Source organism: Columba livia, chromosome 2 (assembly GCF_036013475.1).
Source record: "Columba livia isolate bColLiv1 breed racing homer chromosome 2, bColLiv1.pat.W.v2, whole genome shotgun sequence".
Lineage (NCBI taxonomy): Eukaryota > Metazoa > Chordata > Aves > Columbiformes > Columbidae > Columba > Columba livia.
In genome coordinates, this window is record NC_088603.1 from 42,165,116 (window position 1) to 42,182,657 (window position 17,542).

Consider the following 17,542-nt stretch of genomic DNA (forward strand, 5'->3'; position numbering starts at 1 on the left):
CTTAAATCAATAGGATGAATAGCATCATGGCTAATGCACTAAGTTAAGTCATGAAGGCTAAGATCAGTCTTCCCTTATATTGTTATGATATTTAACTATGCAAATGCTTCATTCCACAAAGCAAAACTAGAGGTTCAGTTTTAAAGGGAAATTACCACGTAGAAGACATCCATTTCCATCTAATCAAATAAAAGTGTTGTTTTTTTTTTTCTTCTTTTACTGTTGAGCCAAATGAAAAGCAGATCTGATAATATTCTTTTTCATTAAAAAAATATTTAACAGAACCAAGTCACTCCAAGGGGGTTTGCAATGTTTGTCATATGAATATTAGTATCATGAGTGTGAGCAAACAGGTTCATCCACCCTGAGTGTCAGATATCTATATACAGAGCAGTGAAAATATAAACACAAGCTGCATTTGAAGAAATGGCTCCTGCATATTAGGTTTTGGGTTCTCAGCAATGACTGATATTTTTCTACTGCCTTAAAATAATGAGTCAGTTTCAGTTAAAGGAAAACAGCTCACAAAGGCCGAAAATCATTTCCCATTGCAAATAATGCAGGGCTGGCAGTCCAGTAATGGCCTCCTGTGGTCACTGACTTTGTGACATGATCCAACACATTGTAAACAGGAATGTATGCTCATGTACTAAGTTTTCATATTTTAACTGATTATGTCTTCAAAGCTGGGTTGAGTCAGTCAGTGTGAGGAATGTGGAAGGAACTGACGAAAGTGATTTTTATCAAGCTTCTTCATATTCACTATTTCCCTTTATATTAATAAAAATGTAAAACGATAGGCGTACATAAAAGTGTTCATGAGCCAACTTGCAAATATTCTTAGGAGAAAAAAAAATCAGGTTTTGATATAATACAAAGGCCTGGTGCTAAATTATCTTGCTAATATGATTCAGACAGGTTACTCAGAGAGGTAAGCATTTCCTTGGGTAGAAACTCCCAGGACTGAAGTTTAATGATGGAGAATGGCATTTAGCAGAGTATCAATTGTGTGGTTTTCCTTCTTGCTCTCCCTGACCTGAAAAAGACCACATATCTGTGGCCATAACAGTGGTCCTTCTGACCTACCAGTTTCTTTTTAACAATGGCCTATATGGAGATAATATTTCTAAAGCCCTTCTATCGAGGTGCTTTCAACTGAAGACAGGCAAGAGAATCCTTTGCTGCACAAGGTAAGCAGAAAGTTTACTTTGCAGAGCCAGAGTAGAAAAGTGCACAATAGAGAAAGCATGTCTGAGTGAGAGAGGCAACCAACTGGGGATGCTCCTTCCAGCCTGTATTTTGACAGTCCATGCAACTGCTGCAACGTAGCACATTTCACAGGAGCAACTCTCAGAGTTAGAGATGAATGTCACCCTGGCAAGAATCAAGGTAAACCCAAAGCAGGAGCTGAATAACGGGTTCTACTCAAGACCAGTTCAAAGGGTTGGTTGTGTGCAAAGTAAGTTCAACCTATTGTAGCAAAACCTGTGCAGTAGCAGCTTTGCCAAATCAAGTAGTATACACTGGCACTAATACTTTTTCGTTCAGACTGGCGTAACAATTAATCTTACTCATGTTTTGCTGGGCAACTTGGGGAGAGCAGGATCACCCTCTGACCGGGGCCGGCGGGCAGGGGTCTCCCTCGGCCCCCGGCGCGGGCGGCTGCGCATATTCCCGCGCACCAGCCTCCGCCGGGGCGGCTCCTGGCTCTGCCCCTAGAGCCAGGGGTGAGAGCCAAAATCTGTGCTGGGGAGGTACGGGCAGCATCACTCTCCCGGAGGGGGCAGCTCCCCGCTGTGCTGTGGGAGCGAGAGGGGAGTCTCCTCCTTCCCTCCCTCCCCGCCCCGCTCTCTCCTCCCTCCCTCCTTCCTTCCCTGCCTGCCTGCAGCCGCAGCGCAGGGGCAGGAGGGAGCGGCGGCGCGGCAGGCAGAGCCGCCCGGCCCGCGTCCGGGGGAGGCAGCAGGGCGGGCGGGCTGGCGGTGGCTGCCCCCGGGCCCCGCTGCCCCGGCCGCGCCGCCGGCAGGCTCCGCCCGTCGCTCCCATGGCGCGGCGGCTCCGCGCCAGGTGAGGCTGCGCTGCCTGTTGCGCCGCTGGGGCGCCGGCCGAGGCGCGCCGAGCAGAGCTCAGCCGAGCCGAGCCGAGCCGAGCCGCCGGCAGCGGCACGCCGCGAAGTTTTGCGGGAGGCGCCGCTCCGCGATGTGAGTTGCGGGGCTCCGCGGTCGTGCTGGGGAGGGGCGGTAGCGCCGGGAGGAAACTCGACGGGGAAGGAGGGAGGTAGGCGGTCAGCGTTGCTGCTGAGGGTCTAGCGCTGTGCCGTGACACCTTGCCCAGCGCAGATCGGCGAGAACCTGCGGAGATACTCCCTCCTCCGGCCCGTGCTGCGAGCCCCGTGAATGCAGGGGCGCCCCGTGAATGCAGGGGGGCGACGAGGCTGGGGCTCCACCAAGGCAGCTGGGGGGTGGGGAGGGAATCAAGGGGCGGAGGCTGCGAGGAGGGGGCTGTCAACCACCTTGCTCGGGAGGAAGCGAGAGATTTGAGACCCGCATCCCCCCAATCCCGTGGTGGAGCAGCATCAGAAAATAGGGAGGGAAAAAAAAAGCGCCCCCCATATGTCTGTGTTTTTGAGGCGCCTGACCGCTGCGCTCCCGGGCCGTGTGCGGGGCGGGCTGCCGGAGGTCGCGCTGATCAGCATGCAGGCGGCGCCCGGGGCGCGGAGCGGGGCGCGGGGCTGGCGGGGAAGGGGGAGGCGGAGGCGGGGAGCCGTGGGAAGACGCCGTGTGTGTTGCCGTGGGATTTTTCCACTTTGAGACCTATCAGGACCAGTTGCCACGGAGCAGGCGGCGGTGGCGGTGATGGGGAGGAGAAGGCTCCCTCTGAACGCGAGCAACAAATGGGCAGCGGGCGGCAGCCGGGCTGCAGGGGCAGCGGCGGTGCCTGCTGTGCCCAGGTGAGCTGCACCTCCCCCGCCGCCCGGTAAAGCACCGGGCAGGACCGTAGCGGGGGGCGCTGGGGCTCCCCGGATGCCAAGGGCAGCCCCCCGAGGCGAGCTGGGCGGGCTCCGTCTTGGCAGGATCCGCCCGCCCCGCGGCCCGAGCAGGGGGTCCCGCGGCGGCGGAGGCTCCGCGGTGGCCGGGCGGCCCGAGCAGGGCACGGCGCCGACCTTAGAGCCCTCACAGAAATGTCATGATCGCTGGCAGTGAGCGGGTCCTGGGTACTCTGCGTGTGTGGTATCCCTTGAGCTCTGGGAACTGCGGGCTCTTCTCTCGCCTTTCTGGCGATCTACGGCGTCCAGAATTTCCCCTCTCAAAAAATTTGGAAGCTGCCTCGGATGTGTCAATGGGAATTTTTCTTTCCCTCTTGGTTTCTGCCTTCAGAAATTAGAAGATTTTAAGAGTATCTGTTAGAAAATCGCGAAGAGATTCAGGGTGCTGCTTATCGCCCAGTCAGTCTTCCTGAATATCCCTAGACAGCAGAAATTGTGTGATTACAGAATAAAAACAGCCAAATAACTTGAAAAGCATGAATAAACTAAACACTTTAGAAGTCAGAATGAGAACCAGGCAAACAACATTTAGTGCTCCTTTCAAAGAACTGAGCCCAGACGTATTTACATATATATGAAAATGACAAAATAAGCTAATGCTTTTGAGATGATTGTACCTATTTAAAAAAATAATAACCATGAGAAAATGTTACGAAATTGACAAGGAAAGGAGAATGAGTATGTTTAGAGCTGAAAACTCTGCCTGTTCTGAATGCTGAAAAATTTCTTCTTGTGGTAATCTGTCTAATAACGTGTACTTTTAAATTGCAAGGTGTGTGTCATGCCCTACTGAAAGCAGTAGCTTGAAGGCTTTGATATAGAGCAGCACAGTGTTCATATGGCTTACCCATTGATATTATTCTTAGTAATTTAATTAAAATGGACAGGCACACAATGGGCTTCTCATTTGATTTAGAGGGAGAGAAAATATTTAAGCTGTAGAATGAATGAATTTGTAAAACCTTTGCCATGTTCAGAGTCCAATTTTTCAAGGTTAGTTTCTAAATAATAAAATTGCTTGAAATTAATTATAACAGTGTGATTGCTTAGCTGATTCTACAGCCCTTACTTGTGCAAGTTGCCATGGGTTTCTATGGGATTACTCCTACAGGTAATATTCTGACAACTCAAGATAGCAGCATAGGGCCTGTTGTCAGTTCTAGGATACGGAACAATGTGGGGATGTGCCTGTTTGCACTAACCAGAGCACTTTGACTTTGGTAGGAGAAGAACTTGAGGTTAAGTCCAGACCTCTCACATTTTTTTGGCTATAGCTGATTGGGTCACTGAAACTGGATCTTGCTTTCCCTGTGATCTGCTGTAAAATTGGCACCAACTTCAGTCCAACTAAGATGAGCTCCTCTGGGTGATTGTAGTTTTCCATTGCCTTGGGGTGAGCTGAAGCTGCTCAGCATCTTGGAGATCATGGCCTGAGTCAATGAGATAAAGGGGCGTATCTGCAACTATCAAGAATCAATGTGTTTTGCCTTAAATGAGAGATTAATCGAAAACAAAGTATCATTTAATAGGCATACAAGTTCCTGATCTGGATCCAGTCCTGTGCTAGTAAAGTCCATTAGAGCTTTGCTACAGATAAGCAGAATAGCAAGACTTAATTTAAGGATACATTTGTGATTTGTCTCTTCCTTGTGCTTAACAAGGTCCATATTTCAAATCTTTTAGGAGATAGGAATCTCTTCCTGCTCACACTGGAGCTGCATTAGAGTAACTTCAGAGCAAACGCATGATATGTCAGCTCAAGAAATAACCTGCCAGCAGTAGAACTGAAATTTATAAAATTCAGCCTTACTCAGAAGTGCTAACTTGAGTGTCTAAACCCAAAGAAGATGTACTGCTGTATTACAAAACCACATCTAGATGTTTGGTTAAATAATAAGGCACTTCTGAATCTTGCTTTTAAAGGTATTTGCTGTCACCTCACTGGGAATATATTTATATGAGTAACACAAGGTATACATGGCTCACTGGCAGGAAGATTTTAAACTTTTTAATGAAATGAATAGTCTAAGCAAGCAGGAATATGTGTAGATATTTTTGTTGGTACCATTTCAGTTAATCAGAAGATGGACTAAGGGAGGTACTTTTTCTCAGAGCAGAATATTGCATTTACAAGATTTACATTGTTGTCATGTGTAGGCATGGTCTTTGGATCAACCCTCACTTGAGAATGCAGATTTAATTAGTGTTCTATGGCTAGCAAAATAATAATTATAATTTCGCTTCATCCAATAAAATTCGTTAGTGAATTTAGAGAAAACTCTTATGGAGCTATGACATTTAGAAACAGAACAGAACCTTATTTTACCATGATGGTATTCTGAGCCAAGAATAAATTATTTGAGTTCATGGAATATGTAGCACTTTCCTTGGCTTGTTTGTCCAAGCCTTTTATTTTATTTACTAAAAGTAACCTGCAGAAAGTGCAGTTTTGCTAGAGCACTTCAGTGCTGATATGAACAAAATGTCAATATGTCTGCAGAAACTACAAGCAATAAGAATGGTAGGAACTTCTCAATACATTCAATAAGTATTTTTAAATGGATTGCAGTCTGTAAATACATGCATGAACAAGGTGTGCCTTCTGCTTGTAGATCCAATGTGCTATGGGTGAAGTAGCATCAAATTTGGAGTTGTTCTGGTGAATTTAAATTTCTGCTTCTAGGTTTAATCCAGTTCTTTTCATAAAGTAGTTTCTGTGCTTCCGGCGTTCTGGTGCCGTTTGTCAGTCTGGATGTACAGCGGGCATGTGGGCACATCTCGGGGAAAAAGCAGGATGATGGGGTATCGGTTTTACTCGTGGCTTCATCGGAGCTCATGGTTTAGATAAACAATTGCCAAATCCAGTGCGGAGGAGGATCTCATTGTTTCACAGCAGCTAAAGATGTATGCTGCTGCTTCATGAAGATTTCTGTGGGTAGGTGGTGTCCGCATCCATATGTGCCATCGATGACTTGCGTTGCTTACCCGTGTAGACTAAGCAGCATTTGTAGCTGGTGCTGGCTTTTTTTACATGGAGGTTTGAATTTTGAAGAATAAACACAATGCTTACTGCTACTGAATGAGGAAGTGACTTTGATTCCTCTCCCCCTGGATATTTAAATGCTCTATTGAGTACCTTTGGCAAGCAGACTTTTTTTTTTTTAATTAGCTTTTTTATGCAGTGACCAACACTGGACATGGGGAAAGCCTTTTAGTGTAAGGATTGGCACACCTCTTGAGTTCTGCTTTCCATCAGCAAGGAAAAAGCAATGGTAGCTGAATTTATATGTGGTTTCTCTCTCTGGACGATGTGAATGTTTATAGGGATGAAAAAGTGAGAGAAAATGGGAACAGATGGCGGCAGCCAGATGCCCTCAAAACAGGGAAAGAGTAAATGACAACCAGGAGAAAGATACTGGCTGAACTGGGTAGTTGGACTTCCCAAATGATGAAGGGGTCGGTGGGGTTGCACCAAAACCCTCCAGCTCCACTCCCTGCTGTGCCACGGGCTTGCCATGGGACTTGGAAAAGATGATTTGGCTGATTTCAGTGGGGCTAGAAGCCCTTCTGAGGGGTTCAGTGTGGCTTTTTGTGTCTCAACTCAACAGATAGAAAGGAAATAAAATGCCTCTTGAGTAAATGGGGGTTGGTAAAAGGCTTTCAGAGATACGTTCAAATGGATAATGGGAATTTTTACTTAAATAGAGATGAAGATTAGCACTGCAGATCTTGATATACTTGATTAAGGTTTACCTCTGCTTTTCAGGGTCAATTCAACTAGTTAGTGTGTTTGAAATTAGTTATGTCCTACATTAACAACAATTTCATAAAGCTGCCAACTTACCCTTTGAGAAGAAGAAAAAGGTTGATCTCTGCCTGCCAAATAGTACTATAAAGATATGATAATAAAAGAAAAGTGAAAGATGCTAGAAGTGAGTGCTAGCACATAAATGAGATGCTCTTCTGGCTTGGAAGCAGGAAAGCAAATGGAGACTATTTAATTATTTAAGGAACAATAAATGAAAAGTCTGGTTATAAAGTGGTAGTAAAAGGAGAGACAAACAGAATAAAAAGAAAGTTGGGAAAGGGAAACTGCATAAGGAAAGTAGAACGTGGACAGGAAAGGATCAAAGGGACACAGGATGGATTTAAAATTTCTGTAGAGTTTTCAGTTGGAAAATATCTGTATAGATCAGTGTATTGCACCGCTTACAGAACAACCTGTATTTTACTCAAATTGTGGAAGTCTGACAAGGAATGTTCTCCTGGGGGTCACGTCATGTTTGTGCTTCATCTTTCGGATGCCTAACCTTGGTTAGCAGGACATCTGTTTTTAAAGGTAACATGCCCTAGCGACAGACTGTCTTAAGAGGTATACTTTATGGATGCTGTTAGTTTTAATGGCATTATTATTTTATCTTCTGTCAAAGCTGCAGTGAAAGTTACCAATTCCTCCAACAAATAATAGCATTGATATTAAAGGGAGAATTTTTTTGCGGTTTACCAAAACAGGGTTACGTTCTTTCGCAACTGTGCTAACTAAACATATTTTGTATGTAAGGATTGTGAGTGTTCAACATTTCATTAGAGTGCCTGAATGACTGAGTATTTAATATGCTTATATGTAGAGTTAGTGGGACATGTGAATAGCATGTGAGGGTTGTTTCCCACATCTAGATTACAAATGTGTATCGCTTTGGCAGAATTTGCTTAATGCGAATTATTTTTGTAATACTTAGCATACATTTTTATGTGCATGTGTATAATTTGCAGCAAAAGGGTGAAGTCTTTGGACATTCAAATGAATCTATGCTGTTTGCTATTGTAAAGGGATTATAATTAAAAAAGAAACAAAAGCGCTGGGTGTATGGTGTTCAGTTCAAGCAGGTACTCCTCCTCCTTTAAGAACAGAGGCAAGTAGTTCTTCCTCTTAGAAGTGCATCTACAACAAACATACGCTAGGGCGTATGTGGTTAAGCAAACAATGGTGGTTTTATATCTTATTGATGAAACTTCGACTTACGAACATTGAAACCAAAACAAGTTTAAGCTACCAGTGTTTTAATTCTTGAGCTTTTAAAACCATTTTTATTTTGTATTGGGTAATGAAAGTTGGCACAATCTATCCAGGCTTCCATTTAAATTATTTTTAATTTTAATTCTTCACATAGCAATATTTGTGTATTCTTTTCAAGACACTCTTACCTTAAAAAACAACACACCTTTTCTGACACTTCAGTCTGAAGTTTTATTTTGAAATGGTGGTACTCTGTTATACTTTCCTCCATGTAGGCAAAAATGGCACTTGCCAAGAAAAAAATCTTGAATCGATACATAAAAATGTAGGAGTTCCAGAAGAGCAAAAATAAGCAAAGGCAGGAGACTGTTCACAAGACTGGGAGTTATTAAATCCAGGGGTCAGTCTTTATAGCAAGTCTGGCTAGGGCTTGGTGGTGTTTGTTTGTTTGTTTTCCTAGCTGTGCTGCAAGTGCTCTTTAGAACTTATCATGGTCCCTCCATATTAATAAACATTATTTATTGTTATTAGTGTCAAAACAGAAAATGACCCTTAGTTCTTTTCTCATGAAATGCAGTTAACGGAGTACAAATGTCATTGCAACCTTCAAATATTCTGACAGTGTTTCTAAACGTCCTTTTTGCCCTTGTTTTCAGCTTTGTTGACAACAAGTCATCAAGATGAGAATTGGTGACTTTTGAACAGTCTATTTTTAACAAAGTTTGTGATAGAGTATTTCTGTTCTTGAGTACGTGTTGGTCCCAATCTGCACAAGCACTAAAAGGGAAGGCATGTATCAGAGGAGAACTGCTTTTAAGTGCTTGTTTTTGGGTTTTGCTGTTCTCTGGGTGTGCCTGGTCCTGTTCTGTAGATAAGAGTATTGATCTCTCTGCTGCTGCAAGGATACCTCCTCTTCTTTAAAGCTGAGAGATTCCAAACTGTTTCAAAGAAAATGGTCTACATCACGTTATAAAATGGGATACAAATGGGAAATTGTTGTTTTCTAGGAGCTTCGAACTTAGAGTGGAACAACTCCCAAAACACAGTATCTCTTAAACCCTCAGTTGTCTCTTCTCACACACTGCAGATAACCAAAGCACACTGACTCAAATAATAAGAAAATCTCAGCTTTGACATAAAGGCAGCACATGGATGACAGCACTCAGTCCTTTCCCTGTAAGTATGTATTGAGGCTGCCAAGCTGAGATGTCCTGGCCCTACAGGCCAAATTTCTCATCCCATTCTGGGTTTTAAGCTGATTGATGTCACTGAAGGGTTAATAATTTCTGTTAGCAAAATGTATTGGACATTTGCTGTTTCCAGAATCTTTCACAGTTTTTGCCCTTTGACAAAAGACATTGTATATATATTCTGCTCATCATTTTCATCAATTACATGGTATTCTTATTGGCAGCTCTCATGCATAAATATTTATTTTGCTAGAGTAGGAGATGACAGGATTTAGACATGTGAGAAACCTAAATCTTTGGCTCAGAAAAAAATCCTGATGGATACAAATGGTATTTCAATAACTTTCGATCCAAAAACTTTTCTTGCAAAGCGACATGACTTCTTGCCAGTCACGGCAGGTGTTCCATCTGTACAAATACTGCCTAATTTGAACCAGTCAAGCTTAACATGTTTGTGGTTTGTTTGTGTTGTGTTGTTGATTTTTTTTTTCCTCCACTATCTGCCACATTTTCAACAATTTTTCTCAGCTCTTTAAGCAAGTGTGAGGCAGCAGTGTGGAACAAAATGGACAGAGGCCAAGCAATTCCTTAATTATAGCAGGGTTTTTTTTAACACATTGAACAACAACAGTCAGCTATGCAGTGTCAGTAGCATTGCAACTTCTTTGGTTGTGAGCAAAAAAAATATATATTTGCATGAATCTGGTAAAAATTGAATGCACGCTATTGTGTTGTCTAATACCATCTCAGCCCTTCTCATTGTCATGCTGCATGAACAACTATGAGCATATCAGCCGTGTGCTGTTCTTTTGATCTGGTTTGTGCAGCAATAATTGATGTACCCTCTCATATTCAGTCTTTGTTGTCTGCACTGCTCTTTCTGGCAAACTAGCCATAGGGATATTTGGTATTACACCTCTGCCGCTGATTTTGGCTCAAAAATATGGATATTTTTAACACACAAAAAGCTGTCGTGCTGGAGAGCTTTCTTGATATGAAATCAGGCTACAGGTCAGATCCAATAAAATATATTTTGCATTAATTTCAGGATTAGTTTGTATAAAAACACCATTCCAATTTGGACTTTAAGTGTGGTTGTATCACCACACTGCAAACATTCAGACTCTGTCCCTTCTCCAGAGAAGAACCTAGCCTTCTCCGAAAGAAACTCTCTTCATGCAGTGTCAGCTCCATGCACTGTGGTTCTTACACTGTGGCATGCATGACTTGACAAGCTGTGCTTTGATGGTAAGTAAACTGCTTTAAAAAGTTTATAGATGTTTGAATTAGCTGGGAAATCATTAGAAAAACATGAGGTGAATGAGGACACTGCAGGTTACACAGGTCTTTTATTTTCCTCTTGCTGTGGAGTTTCAGAGCAGGTAAGCTCTGGCTTTCTGTGGGCTCCTCAAAAGGAGTATTGTTGACTGGAGTTATTGTGTCTTCTTTGTTGTTTTAACGAAGCAATTTTATTCATATGGGCTAAAACTGCTTGTTTTAAATTCTTATTCTAGAAGCTGTGGAGTGCAGCTTTTAATCTGGACTAGTCACTTGGGTTTCTGCAAAGGGAGACTAAAATACTGTCAGGCTTGCAGAGTAGCACTTCATTAATGCAAAGCAGTGGGGAGCTGGAGGCTGATCCTGTGACCATGCGTATTCTGCCATTCACTTGCCTACTCCAAGTAGCCTTCTCAATTTGCTGTGCATCCCAAATTTCCTCAATTTGTTTTTTTTAAAGAATATTATTATTACCTTTCTTCTAAAACATTTAAGGCAAAGTTTTAAATAGATAGTTGAGTTTAAGAAATACCTATACTGTAGCAAAAATGACATTTTTGCGAGTGCAGATTTGTGTATGCAGGAACTAATAGAGCTCTGCAGTCTCAGCCTTTCTGACTTTTGTTGTTTCTTCACTTTGGAGCACAGAGTTGCAGGTAAAGGGCACTGACGAGGTAGCTTTTTAGTGACTTAAATACCACAGCTGACAAAAATCTAATTTCTAAAGATCAGCTATCAGGGAAGTGTACTTCACTATTGCTATCTGGAAAAAAAAAGCATGTTTGTTTTTAATTACAGATACTGAACTTGTGGGCAGTTGATGGGAGTAGGGGTAGGCTGACTGTAGAGGCGGAGAGTTCACGGTAGTTAAAATTGCAGATTGGTGAGAGGTGAACTTCTCACTGACATTGATGCTCTACTCAGGTTCACTGTTTTGACCCATGTACCTGACTGTTCTTGGAGACACCTAGCAGCATCTTGGATAGAAGGATTGCTCCTGTAAACAGTTCCATTTCGGTCTGAGAAATTAGCTGTAAACTTTGTCCCTTCTCCAGTATAACTTAATCTAGACGATTTTATTTGACAACTTAATAATTGTACCTAAGCTGCCTCTGAAAATATTTTGCACTTGGATTTTATTAGTCTTGAATATATTACTACTTCAAAAGAATTTTTATAGTTCTTACTAAATAAAGAATGAACCTGGAAAAGGGGAATTGAAAGCGAGTGCTCTGTTTCTTCTCTTCCAAACCAAATTCAATATTAAAAAAATAAAAGTGTAATTATATTATCCTTTCATCTTCTTCACACCAGAATGGGGGAAAAAAGCACCCATCTGTGTAAACCTTTTGAAACCTGCATCCTGTGCCATAACCTGTACTTTTTCAGATTAGAGAGGAATGCTGTGTTCCTCAGATGTGATAAAGAGAATATTAGTATTCAACGACTGTGATAACAGGCAAAGACAAAATTGGGCTGAAAGTTGGGTACCCTGCTGCCCTGCAGTATCGGTGGTGTGGGCGTCTTGGTGTCTGTGCCATAGAAGGAACTGCAGGCAGGATGGACCTATGGCCACATCAGACCAGACATCTCTTTACTTCAGGGGCTCTGTAGAACATTGTAAAGTTCACTTTGCATCTTTACACTGTGGTGTAGTTCCCCTTGCTGGTCAAAGCCTTTGCTTTTTCAGTAGGAGTTTGACCCTGCGTTCATTTGAAGTGGCAACTTGATTTCTTTGCCCATCCAGAAAAAACAAAACAAAACAAAACAAACAAACCACCACCACCACCAAAACTCCAAGCCAACCAACCAAAAGCACCAGCCTCTCTCAGCAATAGTTTATAAGATGTGGCAGGGTCGGTGGTCCTCAGTCTGAGCCTGTTGGGTTGGGGGTGGCATGAGAGGGAAATGCTGTCTATAAAGAGCTGGCAGGGATGTACCAGGTAAAATACCAGTTTAAGATGGTTCATCTCAAGAGGCAAAGGGCAGAAAGATCAGGACATGCTGAAACATTTCCTGTAACATTTGTACCACTGGTGAGAGGTAAAAGATAAAATATCCTGGTGATGCTAAATCATATCCTTGCTAAGTCTACAATTACTTTCTTGGCAGCCCTAATGGAGGCATTTTCCTGGGCCCATAGAAAATGGGCATTTTGGGTGTGCACAGGACATGGGAATTTGTCAAGACTGAGACATGGACACTGGTATAGAGGGCAAGCCATGGAGCTCCTTATCCATCCAGGAAAGCATCTCAGACAGATCTGTCTCTGGGTTTCTGTGTAAAGGACTCACAGCTACAAGCAGTAATGGGCTTCCCTCAGAAGTCATCTTCTTGGAAGCTCTTCTGTTGAAGAGTTGGGCTGTTCTGTAAAAGAGAAGTTTCTTTATAGGATGGGTGCCTGGTCCGGTGTGTAAGAGAAATGATAACAAGGAATGATGACAAGTTTTAAGTACCTGCTGCTTCCAAACTTAGTTATGCTTACTGCATTCACAAATACAGCCATTTGAGTTTTTCACATGAATATTGTCAGTGTGAGTTGAGGCTGTTTTTAATTGCCATGGGCCTTCAATTTAATTGCATAAGGCCTTCAAGCTTGCAATTAATGACTTCTGGAGGTCTTCTCCAAAACCTTACTGAGAAAAAGTGCTCAATTATTTTCCCTTAGTGAGTGGCATGGTGTAGGGGAGGATACGTAGGTTAGATTTCAATGTTCTCAGCAACAGGGGAGTCCCATGTGGCATTTTGCAATGTGGGTTTAAAATCTCTAACTTGCCAGCCATTTTTTTTCTTTTCCTTCTCCAGAACTTTTGAAACCTTGTTCTAATTTTTCTCTCAATGAAAGTGATGCTTAAAGAACAAAGTCCATTAGAGATGTTGGCACGACAAAGAAAAAGAGTTTTACAAGATGTGAGTCAGCTTAGGAGGTCTGAAATAGGACACAGATAGGTCTTTTTCTTTCTCAGGGGAAAATGGTCATTCTGAATAAAAAGGTAAGATGTTCTCAAGTGATAGATTAGAAAAGTCTTCTAAAAGCATAAGCAAGTATAGCACCTCTGCATTTGCCAGTCAAAGGTGGAAAAGTGTTTTGTTATAGCATAGCAGTGTAACAAGTTAATAAAAAGTAAACTTTGTGTAATTTTCCTTGCAAATATTTGGATTCTGGTGAGAATGTTACTTTGTACTGTTTTCTCTTTATCTTACTGTCCCTCTTCCTTTTTCATTGCTGCTGCTTTTTGAAGGTTACATTTTCCCCTCTCTTAGAGGTGTCAGCTACAGAAGACTCTTTCCATGCACCAGTTTAATGTCTTGTGTGGTCTCAGGGTTACATGGAGCAGGGCAGCAAAAGACTTTCAGTGCAGGTATGTCCTCCCGTACCCCTACCAGAGCTGATGGATGGGTCTGCTGGAGGTAGAGCTGGATTCTTATCTTATCTGGGAATGTGTGTAGGTTCAGATCTGAGACCAGAGTTGTACAGAGGTGTTCCTATTAGTCATTATGTTGCTATTTGTTTTGGAAACATCAGTATTGTAGGTTTTCTTTTTGTGTTTTTTTTTTTTTTTTTTTACTTGAGAATCACTCACATTTAAGGACTTGAGGTAAACCTGCATAAATCTGAGCTCACTGAAATTGCTTTGATTAAGGTGGGTGTAAGCTATAGTAGATTTACGTCCATAATGCTCATGCTGTCTCAGTTTGTGATAGACTTCTGCAAAATCATAATGAAAACATCTTAAGAATGGATGTTATTCATCCTGATTTGAACACAGCATATGTCCAAATGGGAACTGAGGTATTGTTCCTAGTTTGCAATATAAAAATGCTTGAAATAACTATTTCTGGAACTTAAGTATTATCTATTGAATTCATATCTACCCTTGTCATCTGACAGGCTACTAAATCAAGTTTCCGCTCAAAATTATGGAAGTGACAGTCGTACAATGCATTCCATTCCTGCTGAGCCCTGTTATGTAGTTAGTTCAGGGAGATTGGGATCTCGTTTCAGTCGTTCAAGGACAGTGCTTTGGAAAGGATTTGCAGAATTTGTAGTTGTAGCTATAAATCCCCTGTTCCCCCCTGCAAGTATGGTAAAATTTCTCTTGCAACCCTACTGTTCTGTGTTGGGGAAACAGCATTTCTGTTTTATTTTTTTTTCTTGTTCCCTCTTTTTTCACAGCCCAGCAGTTGCGTTGTGCTTGCAGCGAATTCCCTCTGCCACAGACCATGCTTTCCATCCTTGGCAATGCTGTTATGTGGAATTGCTTCTGTGCTCTGTCAGTGTTTGACCCCTTGCAACTGGCAGTGAATAGAAGAAATCATATACGGAGACCCAGACTCTGCCCTTAGCTATGCTTGTGGAAACCTGTGGCATTATACAATTGGCTTGGAAAAACTTAAGAAATCCCGTGAGATCCACTCCACTGAAAGTCGCTTTGTAAATGTTAGACAGGGCTGTTGTTTTTGTGCTAGTACATTTTATTTTAAAGCCCTGCCTGAACTGCAGTTGATGATGCTGTTTCGTAACATTGAAACAGAGGGACAGATTTGGAGTGTGAGATGTGCTGTGCTGTCAGTGGAGTTTGCTACTAAAAACGTTTTAACTAGGTGCCCTGGCAGTGTCTGTGCTGTGAGACAGACATGCTCTGTGGGCTTCTGGTTACTGTCAGCGTTCAAACTACTAGCCACAAACATCCTCCTCCATGGCTTGGTCTCTTTTGGTAAGGAATCAGGCCCATCTCCTAGCAGGGGTGGTCACTGGAGATGCTCAGAGGCCTGGGCCCATCTCAGTGGACACTGGCCCTGCGACCTAACAAGTCCCAGGCAGCAGAGAACCTTGTCCTTCCTGGGCCAAGAAAACTGGGTTTAGGTCTGATGCATTCCTGGCACCATCCAGGACCGAGCAAGCACAAGGCTGAGGAATATAAAGGGAAGGTGCTCACATCACCTTGGTGTCGAGGCAGTGGGGTGAAGCTCTGGGATCTGGCCCATGGTGGTGTAGCTGACTGCCCTGATGTTTGTGACCGAGAAATACAGCACACCTGGACATGTATGCTGCTGTATGGAAAGGGCCTTATGACCTTTTTGTTTCATGTTTAATGCAGAACCATAGGAAATAAAGTCCAGCCTATTGACAGATATTGTACTGACTGCAGCATCTTTGACTCATACCAATCATCTCTGCAAGTGTGGAGGGTACTTCATACAGCTGGTCCACAAATAACTGAAGAGCTTGAAGCTGTACAATTCTTATTTTAAAAATTGTTGCAGTGATAGACCTTAGCAGATTGAAGTTAGAGGCAAAAAGCCCTGCCAAGAGCCCTTCTCTTCTTGGTTTCTGTGCATTTGGATCCTACTGAGACAAGAAAGCAATTTATGAAAACTCAGGAAGTGAAGCAGATGTGATGAGATGTATTGTATACACCTCCAGTACTATCATTGGACATTTTTACCTACTTCTGTTTTTCAGGAAATTTTCAGAAAGAAGAGTTTTGTGTATTTTTTTCCAGATTGAATGGAAATTTTGCCATCGTTTAATATAGAAAGGGAGTCGGAAATATCAAAATTACATGTGAATTATTTATGCATACAATTTGCTGTTGTGAATGGAGGAGCAAGGATCTTAAAAGCTGTTAATTACTATGAATTTTATTGTACTGACTACAGTTTTAGCTGCAGGCCACATAGGTTCTGGAGGGTAATGTAGTGCTGTACAGTATAAAGGCACTTCTGGGAGGGAGGAGAGAATGTGCCAAAACACTCACTGCTGAGCAGTGAAGTTACATCTAGATGTTTTGTTATGTTACCAGAAAGGAGTGGTGTTTCTCCTTCAAGGCCTGAACATGAACAGCTTTATTTATGTTTCTTCTGGTATGTCCAGAACAGAAAAAAAGAATAGAACGAAAGTTACGATGGTGTAGTACAGCATCTTCACATTTTTTACTCTGTGCTTCCTATATTCAAGGGATTTCCTAGCACAAATAGAAACATCTGCAATAGCAATTCCTGTTTATGTTAATCTTTTGCAATCAGCGTGCAGTCTGAAATAATTACAATGAATACACCCTCTGCTCCAAATGCTCACAACTTGCATTTATTTCAGGCTTCTTTGCCTCAGAAGTCTGAGAACATAATCCCTCATTGTGCTCTGCTTCATCTCCTTTACATTAATTTACCCAACAGTACCTTTTGTGAGCTTCATTAACAATGGTCATGTCATAATAAATTACATAAATTAAGAAGTTTTTAATTAAGTAAGTTAACAAAAAAAAAGTCAAAGCATAATAATTTAATTAGATATCATTTTCCTGTAATAAATTTGCACACGAGGTGTGTAATGAAGTAGGCCAGGGTAGAATCTATAATCTGAATTTTTTTAGCCTTCATAGCTTTACTAATTTAATCTGCAAAAGGATTTTTTTTTTTTTAATAAGTTCTGTCTCAAACATACTTTGTTAGACAAAGACATGGCAAAGAGTCTCTGACCCTGTGAAGACACATCTTCCAGCCTTTCCTCCTCTGTTTCTTTTAGAGCTGCTGGCCCAAGTCAGGACCATTTTCTCCAACATGACAGTAGCCCTTCAGCTCTATTTGTTTGGCACTGGGCAGAATTGGGGGGTATTTTTGGTTGAATTGTCCAACATATATGTTAGAAAGAGCACGTTCAGTGAGGAGTCTCCATGTTGGTGCTGTCTGCATTTAGCTGGGCTGCTTGCCCAGGCATGTGGGAAGGAAAAGTAGGATCAGCTTTGGCCCATGTGTGCAGTGCCACAGAGTGACTCCTCAGGTGTCCTCTGCAGCCACCAGCACCTGCCTTTGCTTTCTTTCCTGACCTTGCACCCAGGAACTGTAGGATCATTATATCAGCTCCTGCCTCCTGACCTCTTAGAAGGTTCAGCCAGGCTGCTGTCACATGGGCAATGTTCCCATTTAAGGGATTTGGCCCAAAAAGGAAAGCTTTGGTTTTCCTTTATGCCCAGGGTCTGCAGCTTCATGACAGTGAAAGGTTCTCTGATT

General features: G+C 42.5%; 1 protein-coding gene across 3 annotated transcripts in view; it reads left to right on the forward strand.

Annotated features, from left to right (window-relative positions):
• The first annotated feature begins 1,863 nt into the window (after positions 1 to 1,863).
• LRRC3B (leucine rich repeat containing 3B) overlaps positions 1,864 to 17,542 on the forward strand; it is a 47,847-nt gene continuing 32,168 nt past the window's right edge. The window contains exon 1 of one of the 3 annotated variants that reach the window (XM_065051592.1): positions 1,864 to 2,198. The gene's annotated coding sequence lies outside the window, so the exon portion shown is untranslated. Of the gene's footprint in view, positions 2,199 to 2,769; positions 2,948 to 17,542 lie in introns of those variants that run through there. The other 2 variants (XM_065051593.1, XM_065051594.1) reach the window with 2 other exon arrangements.